Source organism: Periophthalmus magnuspinnatus, chromosome 7, assembly GCF_009829125.3.
Source record: "Periophthalmus magnuspinnatus isolate fPerMag1 chromosome 7, fPerMag1.2.pri, whole genome shotgun sequence".
NCBI lineage: Eukaryota > Metazoa > Chordata > Actinopteri > Gobiiformes > Gobiidae > Periophthalmus > Periophthalmus magnuspinnatus.
In genome coordinates, this window is record NC_047132.1 from 11,070,447 (window position 1) to 11,090,794 (window position 20,348).

At 41.4% G+C, this 20,348-nt stretch overlaps 1 protein-coding gene across 1 annotated transcript in view; it reads right to left on the reverse strand.

The window, feature by feature from the left end:
• Window positions 1-15,660, reverse strand: part of pkig (protein kinase (cAMP-dependent, catalytic) inhibitor gamma) — a 41,420-nt gene extending 25,760 nt beyond the window's left edge. The window contains exon 1 of the mRNA XM_033969665.2: window positions 15,401-15,660. The gene's annotated coding sequence lies outside the window, so the exon portion shown is untranslated. The remainder of the gene's footprint in view (window positions 1-15,400) is intronic.
• Between the last annotated feature and the right edge of the window lie 4,688 nt (window positions 15,661-20,348).

Below are 20,348 nucleotides of genomic sequence, written 5' to 3' on the forward strand. Positions count from 1 at the left end.
CTAGCATGCTAACTGCGTACTTCCAGATTATATAACAGTAAAACGCTCTATAATCAGATGCAGACAGTACACAGCGGGTTTATTCTGATGCTAAGAGCTGCTTATGCAATATATCTGTACTGGGTAAACACTTTTTACTCAAATAAATGGAAATTGGGTACAGATCCTTTAAACAAATGCCATTTTAGAGTTAAATTCTCCATGATCACAGTCTGAACCAAGTCCATAAACACAGACAAAAATCAGTTTAACGTGACATTTATTATTATTGATTATCTGAATGAACCTGCTCTCCTTTCATATTTTTCCAGTGCGGTCCTTCATAAAAAAGTGTGTTCACTGGTCTCTTACACGAGCCTTTTCCATTAATCATCTCCTCGTCTCTGTTTAATTTGGTGTCACATTAGTTTTCCATTAAGCCTCGGCGACAGGTGCGCTCCAGTCGACCCTGCGCTTTGTTCTGCTCCTGTGGGAACAGCTGTTTTTACTTCAACAGGAAACACCAAGTCTATGTGAGCCACGGATTTGAGAGTCAGAGGCATCAAAGCTAATCGCACGCTCAGGGTTAGCTTCAGAAAACAGAGGAGAGAGAGAGGGACGGAGGGAGAGGAGATAAAGAGAGAGACAGAGAGAAAGAGAAAGGGGGAGAAAAGGAGAGGGGGAAGGAGGGATGGAGAGAGGGGACAAAAAGAGAGACAGAGAGGGAGGGAGAAAAGGAGAGAGAAGGAGACAGAGGGAGAAATAGGGAGAGAGACAGAGAGAGAGAGAGAGAGAACAAAAAAGAGGAAAGCCCATCTGATGAAGTGTCAAGTCTTTCTTCAAAAAATGAGGAACATTTGTGGTTGAAAAACACAACATAATCATGTTTAAATGTACACTGTGGAACCTTCTAGACACAACAATAACATCTCCATGGAGACGAGCAGGCGATCATTATAATTACAAACCAAGTGACTGGACAATGCAGAGTTTAATGAGTTCTATTTTTACCATGTATTTTTTATTGATCAAACACTGATGCATGTTAGACCTGGTTTAGTCCCGTTTAGTCCCGGTTTAGACCCGATTTAGACCCGATTTAGTCTCAGTTTAAGGCAATTTAGTTCCGGTTCAGTCCCGGTTTAGTTTCGGTTTAGTCTCGGTTTTTACACAGTTTAGACCCGGTTTAGTCCTGGTTCTGACCTGGTTTAGTCCCAGTTTAGTTTCCAATTTAGATTTGGTTTAGTCTCAGTTTAGTCTCGGTTTAGTCCCGGTTTAGTCCCAGTTTAGTCCCAGTTTAGTCCCGGTTTAGTCCCTCATAAAAGCGCATTATAAAAATTGTTGATTAAAGCCTTTGTCCTCATTTGCAGACAGTTTGATCTCATCCCGGTGCCTGAACAGGACAGAGGCCTTTTACTTCCACATCATTTCACCCACTGAAAGCCTTTTACAAGATTATAATCCTCATTTAAAGTCTCTGAACAAGTCACGATAAACTGTTTTGATTTATCTCAACCAGATCAGTGTGACGGCTGCAAAGTGAAGAACACGCACACAAAATGAACACGTCTGAGGTTGACATCTGGAGATTAAAGTTGGAAGTTGTTGATTATTTAAAGGGGAGGTTGTGAAAAGCGATTATAAACTCATTGCCGTAAAAGGATGATAGGAATGCATTTGGACCACGGCAAACTCTTTATTATAAACCAATTTTGTTTTTCACATTTTTGAGATGGTAAAAATCAGGTACAGAGCCTTTAAAGGAACTGTATGTCTCAGACTTTAAACAAGGAACGAGCACAACTGATCCTGGGTCCAGAGACTTGACCTGCAGATAAAAGCACACACATACACACACCTACACAAACACACACACAGACACACACACAGACACAAACACACACCTACACATGAGCACACACAAAAACACACATACACAAGTGTGTCTCATTCTCAGTTTATGGACCTGCCTCATGTGAAAGCTCAGAACCTCTAAAATTCACTCACTGAGCTGCAGAGGCTGCACTAGCACTGAGTCATGATTGGCTGCAGATGCTGGGGTTTGGTTTAGGAATACGAAAAATTTTGGTGGACCAGATATTGAGTCAAAGATATCTCATTTTGGTCTATAAATTGGTGTAATAAGACGATTATCTGGACAAAGTTGGTAAAAACACCTCATAATAGTTTTCAAAGCTTTTGTGTAGTTACTTCAAATGATAAACAACAGTTACAAAACATATTTGGATCATGTTTTCCATTTGCGGTTTGTGTTTAAAGGAAGTAAATGGTGTTTTCAGTGTTCAGTCCTGGTTCAGTCCTGGTTCAGTCCTGCCATCAGCTGATTTCAGGTATTGGCAGATACTTAAAGCCAAAGTATCAACATCAGTATCAGAACAGAAAAGCTTGTATCGGAGCATCCTTAGTTTCATGTAGGTAGTGCCCACTGAGATGAGAGTGTGCTCTTTCTCGACACAGCCCCTTTCTCACTGTTCCTGCAAGAGGGGTCCACATATCGCCTCTTATCATTGGAACTAGAGTTTTCATATTGTTCCAATTTGAGGATTTAGGACAGGGCCAGCAGAGTTTTAGGAGTTTAGGGAACTACAAACGATGACATCAGCGTTGCCCCATGTGTCTGTGCAACACTGAGGCTGGTTTTCCTTCCTCATTAGTTCCTTCTGCTGTTTGAGGTATTAGTCAGAGGTTTCAAATGACTTGAGTCCAGCATCGTTAAATTTTTCGGTGATAAAAACATAGACAAACATTTAAAACAATTTCATTAGCTACAAAAAAATTAGTCAAAAGTCCAAACCACATGTTTTTCCTGGAGGATTGGCTGTGGACCTCTGCATTAAAAAGACCCAGGATGATCACTGACCACCTGGATCCTCATTCTATTAAAATGCAGTGGTGGATGAAGTACTCAACTTTGTTACTTAAGTAAAAGTGCAGATACTGAGGTAAAGAGTTACTCAAGTAAAAGTAGAAATAATCATTCAAATTTTTCTGATGAATTTTGAGTATTTATTTTAATTTGCTCAAAACAGAAACTTGAACTTGAAAACTATAGACAGGATGTTACCGCAAACATGGTAAAATAACCCCTCAAATCATATGAAAAGTACTTTTTACTTTCAGTCCTGTTCAAAATGTAGTAGAGTAGAAAGTACAGATACTGTTCTTAAATATACTGAAGTAAAAGTAAAAAGCATCCACTTGTACTTCGTTACTTTCCACCACTGTTAAAATGTGATTAATTACACAGTCCTACATTAAACACACATCATTCTCAAGTAATGGAACTTTTGGCTCTTTTTCTCAGATCCGAATAATTTGGATCCGTTTATATAAAAGAGCCGTTCAAAACACTGGCTCTTTTAATATTTATTTATATGACAGAAGCGAGTGTGAGAACTCATTACCAAGGCTCAGATGTGTTTAAAATTGTTCAAACTGAGAGTGGGAGTGTGTTTAGCCTTTCAAATTATGAATCCAAAAAAAAACTTTGCACTAGAATAACAATAATTTATAAACTAGCTTTTATTATGTTGCCAAATATGTTTTATCTTTGTGCACAAATCTCTCACTCGTGTCGCCGGCTCTGCTTCTGTGATAAGTCTTGTGTAGGTATATATCTGTCATATATCAGCTGGTCGATATATGTGGGCGATATTTGGACTTTTTGGCGTATTGGCAAATCGGCTTTAACTCTCCAGCACAGGCCAACGTTTAGTTTTGGTCAATTTGCTGCCTAAAAATACACACAAAGCTTCATATTAACACTTTAATATAATGAGTTAACTGCACAAAACATGACTAATGGTAAATGGTCACATTCATAAATAGAATTCTCCACATTTAATGCTCAAAGCCCTTTACATGAAAGACACATTCATACACCAGTGCACACAGACACTGAGGCGAGGTGGGTTAAGTGTCTTGCCCAAGGACATAATGACAGTATTCATCTGTGGGAGCTGGAATTGCACCACCAACCTGTGGATCAGTGGATCTGAGCGTTCAACCAATGAGGTTTATGTCGAAAGAGGGATTCGAACTGCTAACTAACTACTGTCGCATACACAGCTCAGTTGGTAAAAGAAAAAAAGGCTCTGGTGGGAGTTTGTAGTAAATGCAATTAAATTAAATAAGTTGGGGAAAATATATCGTCGCCCATCGATTGCTCTGGATTTTATTGGGTGACAGTATATCAATTGGTAGAGTGTTTGTCCATTGATCCAAAGGTTGGCGGTTCGAATCCTGCTCTCGACATAAACATCGTTGGTTGTGTCCATGGGCAAGACACTTAACTGTGTCTGTGTACACTGGTGTATGAATGTGTGTGTGATTGAGTGAGTGATTCCTTGATGTAAAGCGGTTTAGGTGCCTTCAAGGTGGAAATATAAAAATGTGACCAGTATTCTAAACAACCGGCATCAGCCATTAAAAACCCCAAATTGGTCGATCTCTCTTTAATCAGTATAAAATGCATAAAACTAGAAAGAAAAAGATTCGACTCTTTTCAAAGATTAGATCCGGTTCCAATGGTTCACGTTAAAGAATCGTTCAAAGAGCCGTCACATCGCTATCATGCACCAGAGTCCACTTCTACTTCTATGTCCTGTATCTCTCGTTCATTCTCACTCCTCTCTGTATCAGCCTCTCTTCTTCAACACTGAAAACACACATTTGTGGTTCATTTCCTTATTTGGCGTTTTGGCACCTGCCCCTCCCTCCACGTGTTCACCGGGGCGGCTGATCCACGGCTGACAGAAGGTGCCAACATGCGCTGGATTTAGCTGAACTCACTAAAGATAAATGAATGTTTAGACTATTGCAGGAGAAAAAAAATATATATATATGGCAACACACAGCGCTCAAGGCAAGAACCACAACATAAATAATCAATATGACTGCAGAAGCAACAAGCAGAACACACAGACTGAAGGAGAACAGTGTGAGCTGGTATGGTTTAGACCTGGTTTGGTTTAGACCTGGTTTAGACCTGGTTTAGACCTGGTTTAGACCTGGTTTAGACCTGGTTTAGACCTGGTTTAGACCTGGTTTAGACCTGGTTTAGACCTGGTTTAGACCTGGTTTAGACTTGGTTTTGGTCCTGGTTTTGGTCCTGGTTTTGGTCCTGGTTTTGGTCCTGGTTTTGGTCCTGGTTTTGGTCCTGGTTTTGGAACTGGTTTTGGAACTGGTTTAGTCTTTGTTTTAGTCCTACATTAGTCCTGGTTTAGTTCCACATTAGTCTCTGGTTTAGTCCCACATTAGTCTCTGGTTTAGTCCCACAGTCTCTGGTTTAGTCCCACATTAGTCCTGGGTCAGTCCCGGTTCAGTCCCGGTCCAGTCCCGGTCCAGTCCCGGTCCAGTCCCGGTCCAGTCCCGGTCCAGTCCCGGTCCAGTCCCAGTCCAGTCCCAGTCCCAGTTCAGTCCTGTTGTGGTTGTACTGCACGTGGGGAAGTCCAGGATCTAAAAACAGACGTTTTGGTCCTCGGAGGAAAGAAAGAATGAGATTTGAGTTGAGAGCGGTCAGACTGATACAAATAAAACATAGAATACTCATTCACCCCTGATTACACAGCGGAGAGAGGGAGGAGAGAGGAGGAAGTGGAGGAGGAAGTGGGAGAGAGAGAGGTGTGAGGGGGGAAGAGGAGGAAGAAGAGAAGGGAGGAGGAAAGAGAAAGGTGAAAAAGGTGGGAGAGGAGGAGGGAGGATGAGAGCGAGGTGAGAACGGGAGAGTAGAGAGGAGGAAGTAGAGAGGACAGGAGGAGGACAGAAAGGAGGAGAGAGGGAGGAGAGACAGAGAAGGCAGCGCTAAAACAGGCTCTGGTTAAAGAGTAGGTCTGTGTAATGAGTGCTTGGTAATTAAAGGCTCCAAATATATCCCAAACGTTCTGTCTATAACTATATATGTACTGTGGAACATTTCAGCCTAAACAATGACATCTCCATGGAGACAAGCAAGAAGCAGCCCCACCACCACAAAAGTTACATAGTGCACCTTTAATTTCAGACTCAGTTCCAGTCGACTGGTGTTCTTCACCAGAGCAGCTGTCCATGTGGGTTTGTTATGGCAGAGACCGTGGACATTATAATCACACTCAAACCTCAATGGCACCTCTGAAAATAGACGTCTAAATATACCCTCCGCTCAGTGTAGTGCCCCCCCTCATGGACCAGGGCCTCGTGCACATGGTAGAATAGAGACCTTTTCAAAGTTTCTAAATAAAAACATTGTAAACTACAGAATGGAGACGACTGGAGGCAAAAGCGGAACATAATGTGAAATGAAAAATGCCAAGAAAACAGCTCAGACATGTCAGTTATATAAGACCCTGGTTGTTAAAGCTTTTACTGTTTTTATTGTTTTTTACTTTACTTTACTGGATCATATATTGGCTTCCAAATATCGGTTCAGTCGATATCCTGGTTGGACATATTCATTAGTGTAATAAAACAACAGGTCCATTTCACCCATAAAGTCTCTTGTTTGAATTTCTATTTACACAAAGCTGTTCTGCAGTTACTTGAGGGATACATAACACATTTGGATCAGTTTTTTCTCTTATTTTACTTTTGTATTAAGGAAGTAAATCTAGTTTTCAGTCTCTGCTCTGGTATCGGTTCATGATAACACATTTTGAAGTGTGACATATTGCTGAAGTAAATATAGACACAAAAGGATAATATTGAAAACAAAACTTAAAGCAGAATTATCCCCCAAAAAGTATTCTAAATGCACAAAATTGTTAAAAAAGATTAGCTGCAAGAAATAAATAATTGAACGCAGCACTTAGGAAGTTAGTTTGTGTCTGTAGTGAGCCACAGAAGTTCATATTTCAGCCCTCCACAGCTCAAATCTCATCACAGAACAGAAAAATAAACAAACTTTTCCCACTAGCGCAAAGAAGAAGAAGTCCCCACAAAAAATATTGACCCCCAAAAATGATTATTAATGTTCATATCTTGATTTACAGACACAATAACAAAATAAAAACACCAGGATTATGTAGAGCAGGTTAATACGAACATTTTAAGACCAAAACGACGAGTCTGACAGCTGCAGTTACAGAGAGAGGGGTGAGAGTTTTTCAATAGAAACTGAACTGGAGCCAAAGTCAATGGAGCCAGAAGTGTGCCCATGCTCACTTCCTCTTTGGAACGTGGCGGCTAGCAGGTCAGCTATGTCCATTTATTTATACAGTTAAGATTTGGCCTATTGTGCGTGCGTTGGGTTGACGGGGGAAACCGGAGCGCCCAGAGGAAACACACCCAGACACAGAGAGAACAGGCAAACTCAGAAGAGAAAGAGAGAGTCAGAGAAAGAGGTAGAGAAGGGGTTAGAAGGAGAAGGAGAGAGTTAGGGGGGGTCTGTGGTCAGTTTGATAAAAATTAAAACAGAATACTCATTTACCACAGATTAGAGAGAGGAGAGAGGGAGTGCACTGTAAATGTCTAGCCCCCTCTGTGAGCTAAACACACTGTCTCTGAGGGAGGGAGGAGAGGACGGAGGGAGGAGGGAGGAGAGGATGGAGGGTGGAGGGTTCTGACTGTTCTCAGGGAAGTGATGTTGTTGTTGGCAGAGCTCTATAACAGAGGAAAATACGGCTTCAGGAAGAGACCGTGCCCCAGTCCTGTGTGTGGAATCTGCTCCGTATTAGAAAAGAAAAATAAATACACTGATTTATAATTTTTCTGACAGATATAGCTACGATTAGGTTTATGATTTACATTGTGCACTCTGAACTGAATCATTCCTTTTTAAGACGGAAACAACTCCAGCAAGAATTAATATTTGACAGAAGACTGAAATTTGAACGGGTAAACTAATACAAGAATCCCATGTATTTGAGAACACAGGGATGCACAGGGAGGGCATCTGACGCACAGGGACATTTCAGAACATGTTTATAGAGGTCTAAACTACAGGAACAACAAGCTTTTGTGATTTTTCTATGTGATAAACGACTACCCACAATTCATTGCTTCCATTCAGAAATGCAGCCCTCACTTAGACCTAAAGTCCGGGCTTAAGTCTCCAGCTTTATCTCCTGATTTAGTACAAATCCAGGTACAATCTTTTATTATTAAAAAGGGTATTTAAAGGCGTCTCATATTGTCAACCAAATATATAAGCTCTTTCTCTCCATCTCTCTTTTAAATCTCTCTCTTGTCATTTTTATAACGTCCTCCACTATCTTTCTCTCTTCTCTTCTTCTCTCTCACTTGTTTCTCCATCTTCTCTCTTTGACCTTCACCTCTTTCCCTCTCACACTTCATCATCTCCATCTTTTGTTTTCCCACTCTCCCTCCATGCTTCTCTTTCTCTTCTGTCCAACTTTCCTCTCTCTCTCTCCCCTTTTTCTCTCATGTCTATATTTCCATCTTTCCCTCCCTCTCTTCCCCCTTTTTCTCTCCCTCTCCGTCTGTCTCCATGTTTATGTAAACTGTTTTACTCTCCCCTTTGTTATTCCATCATATCTCTTCCTTCTTCTCCCCCCCTTTCTCTACTTCTATCTCATCTCTCTCCCTTGTTCCCTCCCTCTATGTCATATTTCCAACTCTCTTCCCCCACTCTCTCACTCCACCTTTCTCCTCTTGCTCTGGGTCATCGTCATCGTCATTTCTCTCTCCCTCTCATGCACAATCCCTCTCTCTTTAATCTTTCCATTCTTCTCTCCATTTCCCATTTCTCTCTTTGTCTCTCTCCTATCTCCTCCCCTTTCTCTCCCTCCCTTTCTCCATCTCCCCCTTCTCTTTCCTGCTTCCACTGCATCTCATCTCCCTCCATCTTTCCCTCGCTTGCTCATTCCTTTCCTGTCATTCTGTCCCTCTTTTTCTCTCTCCCATTTCCACGTCCTCTCCCCGCTCACATTGCATCCAGCCCTCTCTCCATCTCAACCGTCCCTCTCTCTATCTCCACACCCTCACCTCCTTTCCCTCGTCTCTCTCCTTCTCCCTATCTCATCGCTCCCTCTCATATCTCTCTTCTTCTGTCTCATCTCTCCCTCTATCGCATGTCTCCCTCTCTCCTTCTCTCCCTCATCTCTATCTCATCTCACCCTCTCATCCCTCTCTCTCTCCTCTCTATTGTCTCTTCTCCCAATCTCATCTCTCTCTCTCCCCTCCCTCATCTCTCTCACGCTCTCCTCCTCTATATCTGATCTCTTCAACTCTTCCTCTCTCCCTCATCTGTCTCCTTCTCTTTGTCTCATCTCTCCCTCTCTCTCCTCTCCCTCATCTCTCTCCCTCCCTCCCTGTATCTATCTCATCCCACCCTCTCTATCTCCCTCTCTCCCTTTCTCTCTTCTCCTTTCGTCCCTCTTGCTATCTTCTCCATCTCATCTCTCCCCCTCTCCTTACTCTCTTCTCCTCCTCACATCCCTCTCTATCTCCTCTCCCTTCTCTCTCCCTCTCTCTTTCTATCTCCTCTCCCTCATCTCCCCCCTCTCTCTCCTCTCATCCCTCTCTCTATATCCTCTCTCTCCATCTCCTCCATCTCATTTCTCCCCCTCTCTCTTCTCCTCTCATCCCTCTCTCCATCTTCTCCATCTCATTTCTCCCCTCTCTCTACTCTCTTCTCCTCCTCTCATCCCTCTCCCTCTCTATTTCCTCTCCCTCCTCTCCCTCACCCCCCCATCTCCTCTCCCTCATCTCCCCCCCTCTCTCTATCTCCTCTCCCTCTGCTCTCCCTCTCTCTCTCTCCTCTCCCTCATCTCCCTCCCCTCTCTCTCCCTCTCTCCTCCTCTCATCCCTCCCTCTCTCTCCTCCCTCCTCCTCTCATCCCTCTCTCCTCTATCTCCTCTCATCCCTCCCTCCTCTCTCCTCCTGTTTTCACATGAGCAGACTCAGAACAGTCCATGTTTGGTAAACTTCACACAGAGGGCACATCCTGACATCATCCTGTCTGCTGCTGCTGCTCAAACTCAAACTCTCAAACTCACATTCACATTTCAGATTGTTGTTTCTTTAGATTGTTAGTGTGAAATTCAGTTTGAAATGTTCCTCTCGTCACGACGCCACCTCCGATAAACTGGTTTTGTAAACGCGTCTCGAGTGACTGTAAACGAGAAATACAAACAAAACTTAAAGACATTCACTCAAACATCTGGTCTGTGAGGAACAGGCCAAATCCCCATCTCTCTCTCTCCATCTTTCACTCCCTCTCTCTCCCCCATTTTTCTCTCATCTTTATATGCCCCCTGTCTCTCTTTCTCTTGCCCCCCTCTCTCCTCCACCTCTACCTCTTCTAAAACTATGTATTGCTCTCCTGCTCTTTCTCCTTCTCTCCCTTTCTCTCCTTTCTCCCATGCTCCCTCTATCTCATATCTCTATCCCCCACTCTCAACTCTGTTTTGCTCTCCTCCTCTTTTTCCTATTCTTTTCTTACTCCTCTCTCTTCCTTCTTCTCCCTGTCTCTCCTTCTCCATCTCATCTCTCTCTTCCTTGTTCCCTCCCTCTGTCACCTATCCATCTTTCTCTTCTCTCACTCCATCTTTCCACCCCTTTCAGTCTAGCTCATCACCATCTTTTTTTCCTGCCTCTTGTACTCATTACCTCTCTCTCTCCTTCATCTTTCCATCCTTCTCTCCATTTCTCTCTCCCCTCTCTCCTTTTCTTTCTCTCTTCTGGACCAGTGTTGAGTCTTGTTCTGAGCAGCTGTCGAGTCCCAGAGGAGCCGACAAACTAAGAATCTTTCAGAAAACTTCAGAGAATGTGCTCGGACGTAACAGTGCAGTGAATTATATACTTCCGTTTACTGCAAATATTTAAAAGAGGAGTAAAGCAGCAATAAATCAACACAAAGAGATCACCATGACGACGGCTGAGGGATATAGTCAGAAAAATCCAATCATGATCTGAGTATTTTTATGCATTTTTTCATATCAGCGTATCAAGATTCACACAAAAAAAATTAATAAAAAAATGTCCCCACCCACCAATATGAGTGACAGGTAGAGTTAACCAATCACATTTAGGGCTGGACACAGTACCACAACGATACCTGCTTTTCGATACCAGTTCCTACTCGGTTCTTTATTCAGTGTCTGTATTTTTTAAATGTAAATTAATGCCCACTATTATTTAAAAATACTTATCGCTCATTCATCAATATCATCACTCAAACACAGTACTAGGCTGTACAATGTCAAGTTCAAACTCAAAACAAATGCACAAATGAACCAGACCCACTCACACACATGACTTAAACCACACATTTACTACACCACGTTTATTTGTGAATTACGCTTTTACCAGGACTGAGGAAGAAGAGGATTTTTCGCAGAGTTTGGTTTGTATTATCTTCACCTTTACGTGAACACTTCAGACTGTCACCGTTTGTGGATTTATTATTGTGCACGACCCTTTGACTCTGAGACAGCGTAAAGGCCCCGCTCTGGAGACTTGACGTGTTTTTTTCAAAGTATAAGCTGAATCTCTGAACACGCTGTTTCTTCATCTCTCGTTTGGACACATGAACCTGTGTTAAACGTGAGTTGTTTGTTTTATTCTTTTGTGCAGAGCAGTCGTGCTTCGTGAGCTCGTGTGCTGCTGGTAAATCAGTGCAGCGCGTGTATCGGCTCATTGACTCTGGCATTTAAAGCTAAAGAACCCAAAGTTGGCGCTGGACAAACGTTACTTTTTCGGTGCTGGTACTGACTGGACCTTTTCGTTCGGTGCCTACGTTTTGGCATAATATCGCTCCGCCCCAGACCTGCTTAATGTCAGTATTTCAGAAACTATGATCACCCCCCACCCTGACACATTTAACCCAGAGACACTGAAGGATGGGTCAAACACAAAGGACAAATCCCCTTTAACCTTAAATACCATCTTCCTGCAGTGCGATCCAAGATTTGATCAGAGCCGGAGTCAGGCCAGCAGCCAGTGTTTATTTGCACTATCACCAGGGCCCAATAACGCTGGCACTGCCCCAACAGCACAACATGCAGAGTGTGGGCTCCTCTCAGCTGCTACGCTCCCCACGGCTCAGGCTCTGCTCTGCCAAACCTCCTGTGCCCTCACTCCCTCCCCCCTTGTACCCCCTGCCCTCACCTGTCCCCTGTCCTCCCCCCTGCTCTCGCCTACCCCCTCTGTTTCCCCTGTCCTGTCCCGTCCCCTGCCTTCCCCCCCTGCCCCCTCCCCTCTCGACTAGGGCTGCCACTAGCTATTATTTTAGTAGTCGACTAGTCAGCGATTTTGTTTTTTTTCTCCACATGTTGACTAGACACAATGGAGCTCAACAGTGAGTCAGTGACCACCTGCTCCGGATCCGAAAGCAAATTTCCCATAGACAAGTTCAAAGGCTTCACTGAGTCTAAGCAGCTACGTGCTAACTGACACCCATAACACCACTGTTTTAAGTCCAAAAAACACATTTAAAAACAAAAGAATCTGTGAAATGCTTTAATAACTTTGTGGTTTGTAAAGTTTCAGACACAGATTTTAAATATTATAGGTGGGCATTAGTTCCACAGAGCTGATTAGCCCTGAGCAACATTTCAAACTTTTAATATGATATAGAATATTCTGAAATGTGGAAGTCTCTGGAGAAACAAATGGAAAATTTACTTTATCAAATCAATTTTCAAGATATATCACGGTACCATATATATTACGATATTTTGTGGAGACTACACAATTGTGAATATGGTCCTTTTTCCTTTTAAAATGTCTTAATTCTGTCGTAATTCAAAAATGAAGATTTAAAAGTGCTTAATATTAGTTATTATTTAGTCCCATTGAAACAGAGCAAAGGATCATGGTCTATATAGTTCCCTCTGTTTTTTTAGCTATTGCTGCACCATAATGAATTTAAAGTTGTTTTCACACATGTTAATGGCTCTGTGGATTTAGCTCTGTTTACTTCACTTTTGGGTTGGTCTTGTTCACACACAGCACATCATTCACCCCAAACACCATGAGCCACATGACAGTTCTTCAGCTGATCAAATAACTTATTTCTATAACAACACGCTTTAAGCAGCAGAGCCCTGTGAACACACACGTGCTCGCCTCCTTTGTACGCAGTGGACTTTTCTTTCACCTGTGGCTAAATACACCGTGAGGACTGTGCGCGGAGGAGGCAGAAGAAGAAAGGCTTTTATAAATATACGTAATCCAAGTGTTTTTTGCCCAATTCCAAGCACTTTTTTTACTCGATTCACGGTTGGCTGACTCCACCTGTGCTCCAGATCGCAGGTGGAGCCGCTCTCTTTTACATCCACCTGATTAGTGGCAGTGTGAAAACGACCTCAGTAAGAGACTTTGATATATTGTGATGGTCCATGATTACTATTGTGAGACGTTTGACGATACGATATCATGACATTTGGGTATTTGTTCCATCTCTGTGAACAATTAGTCACAATCTAATCTCAAATCTAATCATAATTGCTATTTGATTTGGAGCATTTATCAAATTACAAAAGCTGTAATTATTTGTCCACTGCAGAACAAAACATCTGATCTATTTATAGAAAAATCCTGTTCTACCGGTAGTTTAGACCGTTACAAACATGTTCTGAAATGCATGGGATTCTTGTATTAGTTTAGCAGTTCAGATTTCAGTCCCTCAGATGTGAATGTGCCTGGAGTCGTTTACAGTGTGATGAACTAAATACTGCATTTAAATCTCTCAAATCTCATCACAATCACAAAATCGGAAAAATCACCATCACAGTTTATTCTTTTTTGAGATTTTGAGATTTGGAAATGCATTTTTAACCTAATAAAGGTTGAAATATGGTGACTGAAGGTTTTTAAATTGAAAATAATTATGAATAAATAGTATTAATGGTCAGTGCTGAGCAGTAGCATAATTAAATATATGGAATGAAAATATGGAGGCATTCAGAATACTAATTTCAAGCAGCTGTGTTCTGTTACAGTTGCTCTTTCATTTGGCGATAGACTGTTCAGATTACAGTTACTTCCCTCAAATTAAAGGAATACACTGCAGTAGGCAACTCCGAAAAACTGAAACACAAAATATTAAAGGTCCTATGTTCCACAAAATCGCCTCTTGTGCCATGTTATAATGTTGTCACCTCCTCAAAAACAGACCTGGAGTTGTTTTGTTTCATTCACATATGTTTGAGTAACACCTTATTAGTCTCTCTACATCTCCAAAGCTCAAAATGCTCTGTCCCACCTTGTGATGTCATGAAGTTGTAGTTTTCAAGTTAACGCTTACATTTTATCTTTTGCTCAGTAGAGATCGGCAATTCCGAAGCTAAAATTATCAAAATGATTTTAGTGAAGGTGTGTGGAGTTTAAAAACACAGTGGAGCACTTCCTGTATCACCACATGACATCACAAGGTGGAACAGAGTGTTTTCTGTTTGAGAGAAAAACTCAGCGTAAACATGCAGAGTTTGTGAGTTAAACATGTGTGAATGAAACAAAACACAACTCCAGGTCTGTTTGTGATGAGGAAACAACATTAAACATAGATCAGAAAATTGCATAATACGGGCCCTTTAAGCTGTTTGCATTTGCTACACTCCTCTGCAGTACAACTCCACTTAGCGTGAAAGTATTTGAAGTATTGAGAATAGTACTTTGATTGGACCATGCGCCAGAAATAAAAAAAAATCTTTTATTATTATTATTATATTATTTTTTGGGCATTTTGATTTAATAACACTGCTGCTTTTGTTATATAAGATTTTAGATAGATAACAATTGCGAATTCCAATAGTCGAGTAGTCACGATTTTTCCGATTAACCGCTGCAGCTATAGTATCGACAATATAAGAGCCAGAGGAGCCACCGAACCGAAACCTAAGCGGATTCGTTCCAGCTTCACGGGACCTGTTGTCAACGCTGCTTCAATGAAACGTGGATAAAATATGAAGTGGTTAGAATGAGAGCGAAATGAGAGCGAAATGAGAGCGAAATGAGAGCGAACTGAACGCGCAGCGGCGATGAGAGGACGATATGAAAAGCCCTTTAGAAGCTGTCCAGTCTATCATTAGATTTGCTCCACGGATCCCAGCAGAAGCAGCGATGTGTGGGAAGACCAGGCATACCAGTCCAATACGCACGGGCAGCAGGGGGGGACGGACACGCCAGCACCGCCTATGCACGAGGAAAAACAACGCTAATAACAATAAAACCGTGCCACTTTAAAAGCCCAGATTTATCCAGTGTTTAGACTGAACACTGCGTAATGGCAAAACGCATTGTCTCTAGCCTTGTCTGTCTTCCTACTATCACAACGCACAGCCAAGGCAGAATCGTGACCACGTATTCTGCAGTTGTCAACATCACAAATAAAGCATTTTTGGGTATTTTTACGCATAGATATTCCGCAAGATACACACAGTTATTTCACATCGTCAGTGCGCAAAACGTGCAGTGACATTCATCCAGCCAAGATTGGAAAAGCAGCGCCACTAACACTAACCTTGATCGGGTCGCCTCCTCTTTTCATCCACTTGTTATAATGGAAATTGAACAGCAAACGTTCCCCCGGAGAAGTTTCAAACCGCAAGGACAAAGCGATGCGCTCCCGAGTCACCGCCAACGCTCCGTAAACGCCGCTGTTCTCAGTTGGAGCAGTGCGCGCCGTAGTCTCCTCGTCTCTCCTCGGGAATCATCGCCAAACAACGGGGAAAGGTTGTGTCTTTGACCAGCTGTTTTTCCAAAATGGAGTTAGCCGTGTCCGGACCAATCAGAGCGCGGCTGGACTGGCTCCGGCTCCTCGGTGGGTTGGTTCTCTGCAAAAGGAATGGCCTCAGTGAAACATGACTTTAATCAAGAATATTGATCTGTGGACAGCTGTTTATTAGATCAATCTATTGTGTAAATGATGTCGCTGGTTTAAAAGGGAATTCCGTTTATGGACAAATAATCTACATATTTGTACTTAAAATAAAACGTATATAAATGTGGTTGATCAAAGAAAAGGAAGCCAGGAAGTTCACTCCACTCACTTTACCTGTGTGAATATTGTAGTTATTGTTCACAGGGGTTTAGCAAAGATTGTTATGATGAATGAAGAAATACTTAGGTGCAGCAGTTGCCCCATGACCAGACACTTAGCAGTTCAAATTCTAGCTCTGGCTGTATCATTGGAAAAGTCCACCGCTCTCTATGTGGTAGTGTCTCTATGATCTGTTATCCAAAAGGCCTTTGGCACAAATAAGCATTCACATCTTGGTCAGTCTGTCTCTAGGCAGCTGTGGCTGGAATACCTCCTCCCAGTGTCATACATACACATATACATACACATACACATACACATTCATACATATATACACATACACATATACACACACACATACACATACACATGCATACATATATACACATACACATATAGATGTATACACATATATACACATACACATACATGCACATACTTACACTCATACGCATACAAACATATATGCACACATACGCATATACACAAACACACCCATACTTTAACATAGACAGATACATATACATACTTCTACATGCACACATACACACACATGCACAGGCCTACACATACACACATTCATACACATACACAAATACACACACACACACATATACGTTGCATTTGATGATTGGATAAAACCTTGTGAAGGTCATGCGATGCTGTGAACCCTATAGTCACCTCATAAAATGTTAAAGGCCATATCGAATGTTACATAAGAGAACAAAAGGTACAGCTGAACATAAATATATATGAACAATACTGAAAGTGTGAAATAACCCAGAGCTAATACTATTACTTACTTTGAAATAAGTTCACTGCAAGGCTAAACTAGTTCCACTCATACTTGCACTTTTGCATCAGTTTTACGGCTCCAGCATATATATATTTTTTGGCTAAAGGATGGATGAATAGTTGTGTGAACACTTTTTCCCTATTAAAGCTGTATTGTGGAACTCTTCTGGTGGAGGGTCATGGAGATTTTACTGATAAGCCTGGAATGTTCCACAACACAGCAATAAATGTATTCATCCCCGTGGAGACCACTGAATAAGCCAGGTCACATCTGTGGAGGGGGCCCTGTTGACAGTCACGATGCACGTTTTTCATCGGATTTTTGAGCAATAAAATCAGTAGTTGGAGTTGTATAAATGCAAGATAGATAAGTTTAATGCTATACTGTGGAATGTTCAGAGCAATAGCAATTCCATAGAGAAAAGCAGGTTGCCAAGTACTCCGGTTTTAAGTGATTTTAGCTCATGTAGGCTGTTTTTTTATAGTGCATGTTTACAGCTGGAGCAGGCCCACATTTATGTTCTCTCATGACCAAAACAGTGTGAGAAAGCCCCTTAAGGCGTGTGATCCGTGGAGATTCACTAACACAGGGACAGAGCTGTGTTTAGTCCTCTGCAGAGCCACACTGGTATGTCCTCCTCCATGACATATGTACGTCTGATTCACTGTCCCAGCAGAGCGGGGATTACCAGTGATGCAATCAGGGAGGGAGCGCCACACTCTGCACTGCACAAAAGGGCATTTTTATGACTTACAATGTGATTAGAATGTTTTTATGTGTATTTAAAGTACTTAACTATTTAGACAAAAAAGATTCAAATAAGCATGTATTTTCATTATTTTATTACACTAAAGAATTTTTCAGGATCTGTACTTTACTTAAGTACATTTTACAGCGGATACTTTTTCCTTTTACTTCACTACATTTCAGAGCAGTATCTGTACTTTCTACTTCACTGCATTTTTGAAATGTCTTGAAAATTCATAAGAAAAAAAAAAAAAAAAGATTTGTATTGTTACTGTGACCAAAATCTGTATCATGTATCACAAGATTGAGCACTTCATCCACCGCTGGTCCTTACTGAGCGGGCTTGCATCTCCATAAACATGACTCTTACTTGGGCTCGACGAGGGCCTTCACCTGCTTGTTTCCATGGAAATGTTGTTCCTTTGGCTATAATCCACAGTAATCTATTTCCATAGAGAATGTTCCAAAGTATGATTTGAACTTTTCCTCCAGAGTTACATAGTGTTGCATTAATAGGTCTCTCCGTGTCATAAGAGTACCCACTTGACTCCATAGAGATGTTATTAATGTTATTAGATGTTATTTGCCTGGAATGTTCCGCAATATTGCATTAAACCTATATTTTCGTAATTTATTCAATTGCGGGTGATTTAATTTCTAAAAGTACATAGAAGAACACGCATTCCCCCTGTGAGCAGTCTCACCTATCCAGAGAGCCGACTCGTAACTTGGCCTGGTGCTTGTCATGGAGATAGATAAGTGCAATTAAATGTGCACTGTGTAACTTTTCTCATGGAGGTTCTACCACTTGCTTGTCTACCTGGAAATAGCTGGAATTGTTTTGACCAGAATGTTCCACCATATGGCATTACAACTTTTCTGTAATATGTTAAAAAATACCTTTGAAAGCATGCATTTTTAATGTGAACGGGGCCACCTCTCCACAGATCTGACCTGTAACTTGGTCTGTGTGCGTCATCTGCTCGTTTCTATGGCGATTATCACAAGTACATAAAGCGAAAGAATGATCATCGACCCTTTTATCACAATAAACAATATTATTGTTTATTGTCTCATCCCTAATCTCCATGGAGACAAGCAGGTGGCAGAACCTCCACCAGGAAAGTTACATAGTGCAACTTTAATGCAAACTGTGTGATCCATTTCTGACTCAGCGTTGAGCCCGTGCTGAGTCGATACAAAGGCGGCTGGTGTTTTATGATGTGGGCGACTCATTATTGTCCAGTGTCCCACAGACCAGAAGAATTCAAACAGAAGAATTCAAACCAGTGGGATTTGTTTGGAGTCAAAATTAAGTTGAATTGACAAAGGCAGATCAAATTACCCCGTCCTGAGAAACAGAACAGATGGCTCATATAAAACATCCGTACAAATCTATTTTAATCCTCAAATAGGCTACTGTGGCTGTTTACTGAAAACGACACTGTAAAAAAAGATTGTGCTTGTGTCTCTCTATAGGATCATTATGTTATAATGTTATAATTTGCACATTTGAAATCACAATATTCATCTAAATCACTTAATGAAAAAAAACAAGTTCACTGGCTTCTGTGTTAGAAAACTGTAGCTGTAAACGTCATCACAACAAAGAGCCATGTAGCTGTCGGCGCCCCCTGTGGATAGCTGCACGTCACACTAGCGAGCAGCTGATTTTTTATTTTTTTTTCTTAATTTGTTTCAAAATGACTACATGACGCTGCCAAATCCTGAGTATCACCGATTAAGAAAATAAAATTGAAGAGCAAAGTGCGTACGTCACAGAGGGCGTGTACCGGTGGCAATGAAAACGTGAGAAATCGTCAAAATGGAGTCTTGAAAATAAGCAATTAAAGATTCTGCAAACATGCACGAATCACTCCAAAAACAACTTCAGAGGATGAATGAGAAGAAACAACTATAACATGGCTAAAAGTTATGAAAAGTCGAATAAACATAATAGGTCTGATTTAAAAACATCGTGAATTCACAATATGATCTTTTTTCTAGTTATAATTATTACGTATTGACATCCTTCAACTTATCTGTGATTAGTTTATTATATTTTTACTTTATTTTGAGAAAAGAAATCTGAAATCTGGAAGGAGGGGCAGAGTCTGGAGCAGTAACGGGGAGAGTGAGGGAGGAGGAGGGGCAGCGTCTTGAGGACTAAAGGTGAGAGTGAAGGGGGAGGAGGGGCGGGGTCTGGACATATGAGGAACAGTGTGATTGGTCTAACACGGATCCACACTTCAAGCTCCGCCCCTGTAGCCAGGTGTTTGTGATCAGAAGGTTTTTGCCTGTTTTTGGACACAAAGTTGGCACTGGGGTTGTTAAATGAATCAAAAGTCAGATACTAATTGATAATAAAATTTATATCAAAACTAGATACTCATTTGAGCAAGTATTGACACTAAAAAATACTGACTTTTAAAACCCCACACTAACAATAACCTTTCCTGAATTGACCACTATGGACCTACTGGACACTGAGGGATTACACAGATATAAGACACATGGGAATATACAAGAAAGTACTACCATGTAATGCTAAAAATCACATTCTGTCTAAAGAAAGAGTGTTTTTTTTAACTATCATCGTGGTATCAGAATCGGAAGAGTATCAAGTCTATTTCCTAATATCGAATTAGAAAGTATCATAACAACTCCTCACAGTACTCCATAGTCACACTGGATTTAATGATGGAATAAGCCTTGTGACCGTCATGAGCCATAAACTCAGGTTAAGTCACCTCATAAAACGCTAACGTCCATATCAAGTGTTACATAAGAGAAGACAGTAGGTACAAAACAGACAGAGACACTTCAATATATCTTCACTCTTTACCACCACCATGGGCTAATTGTCACATGCAGGACGAAAACAAA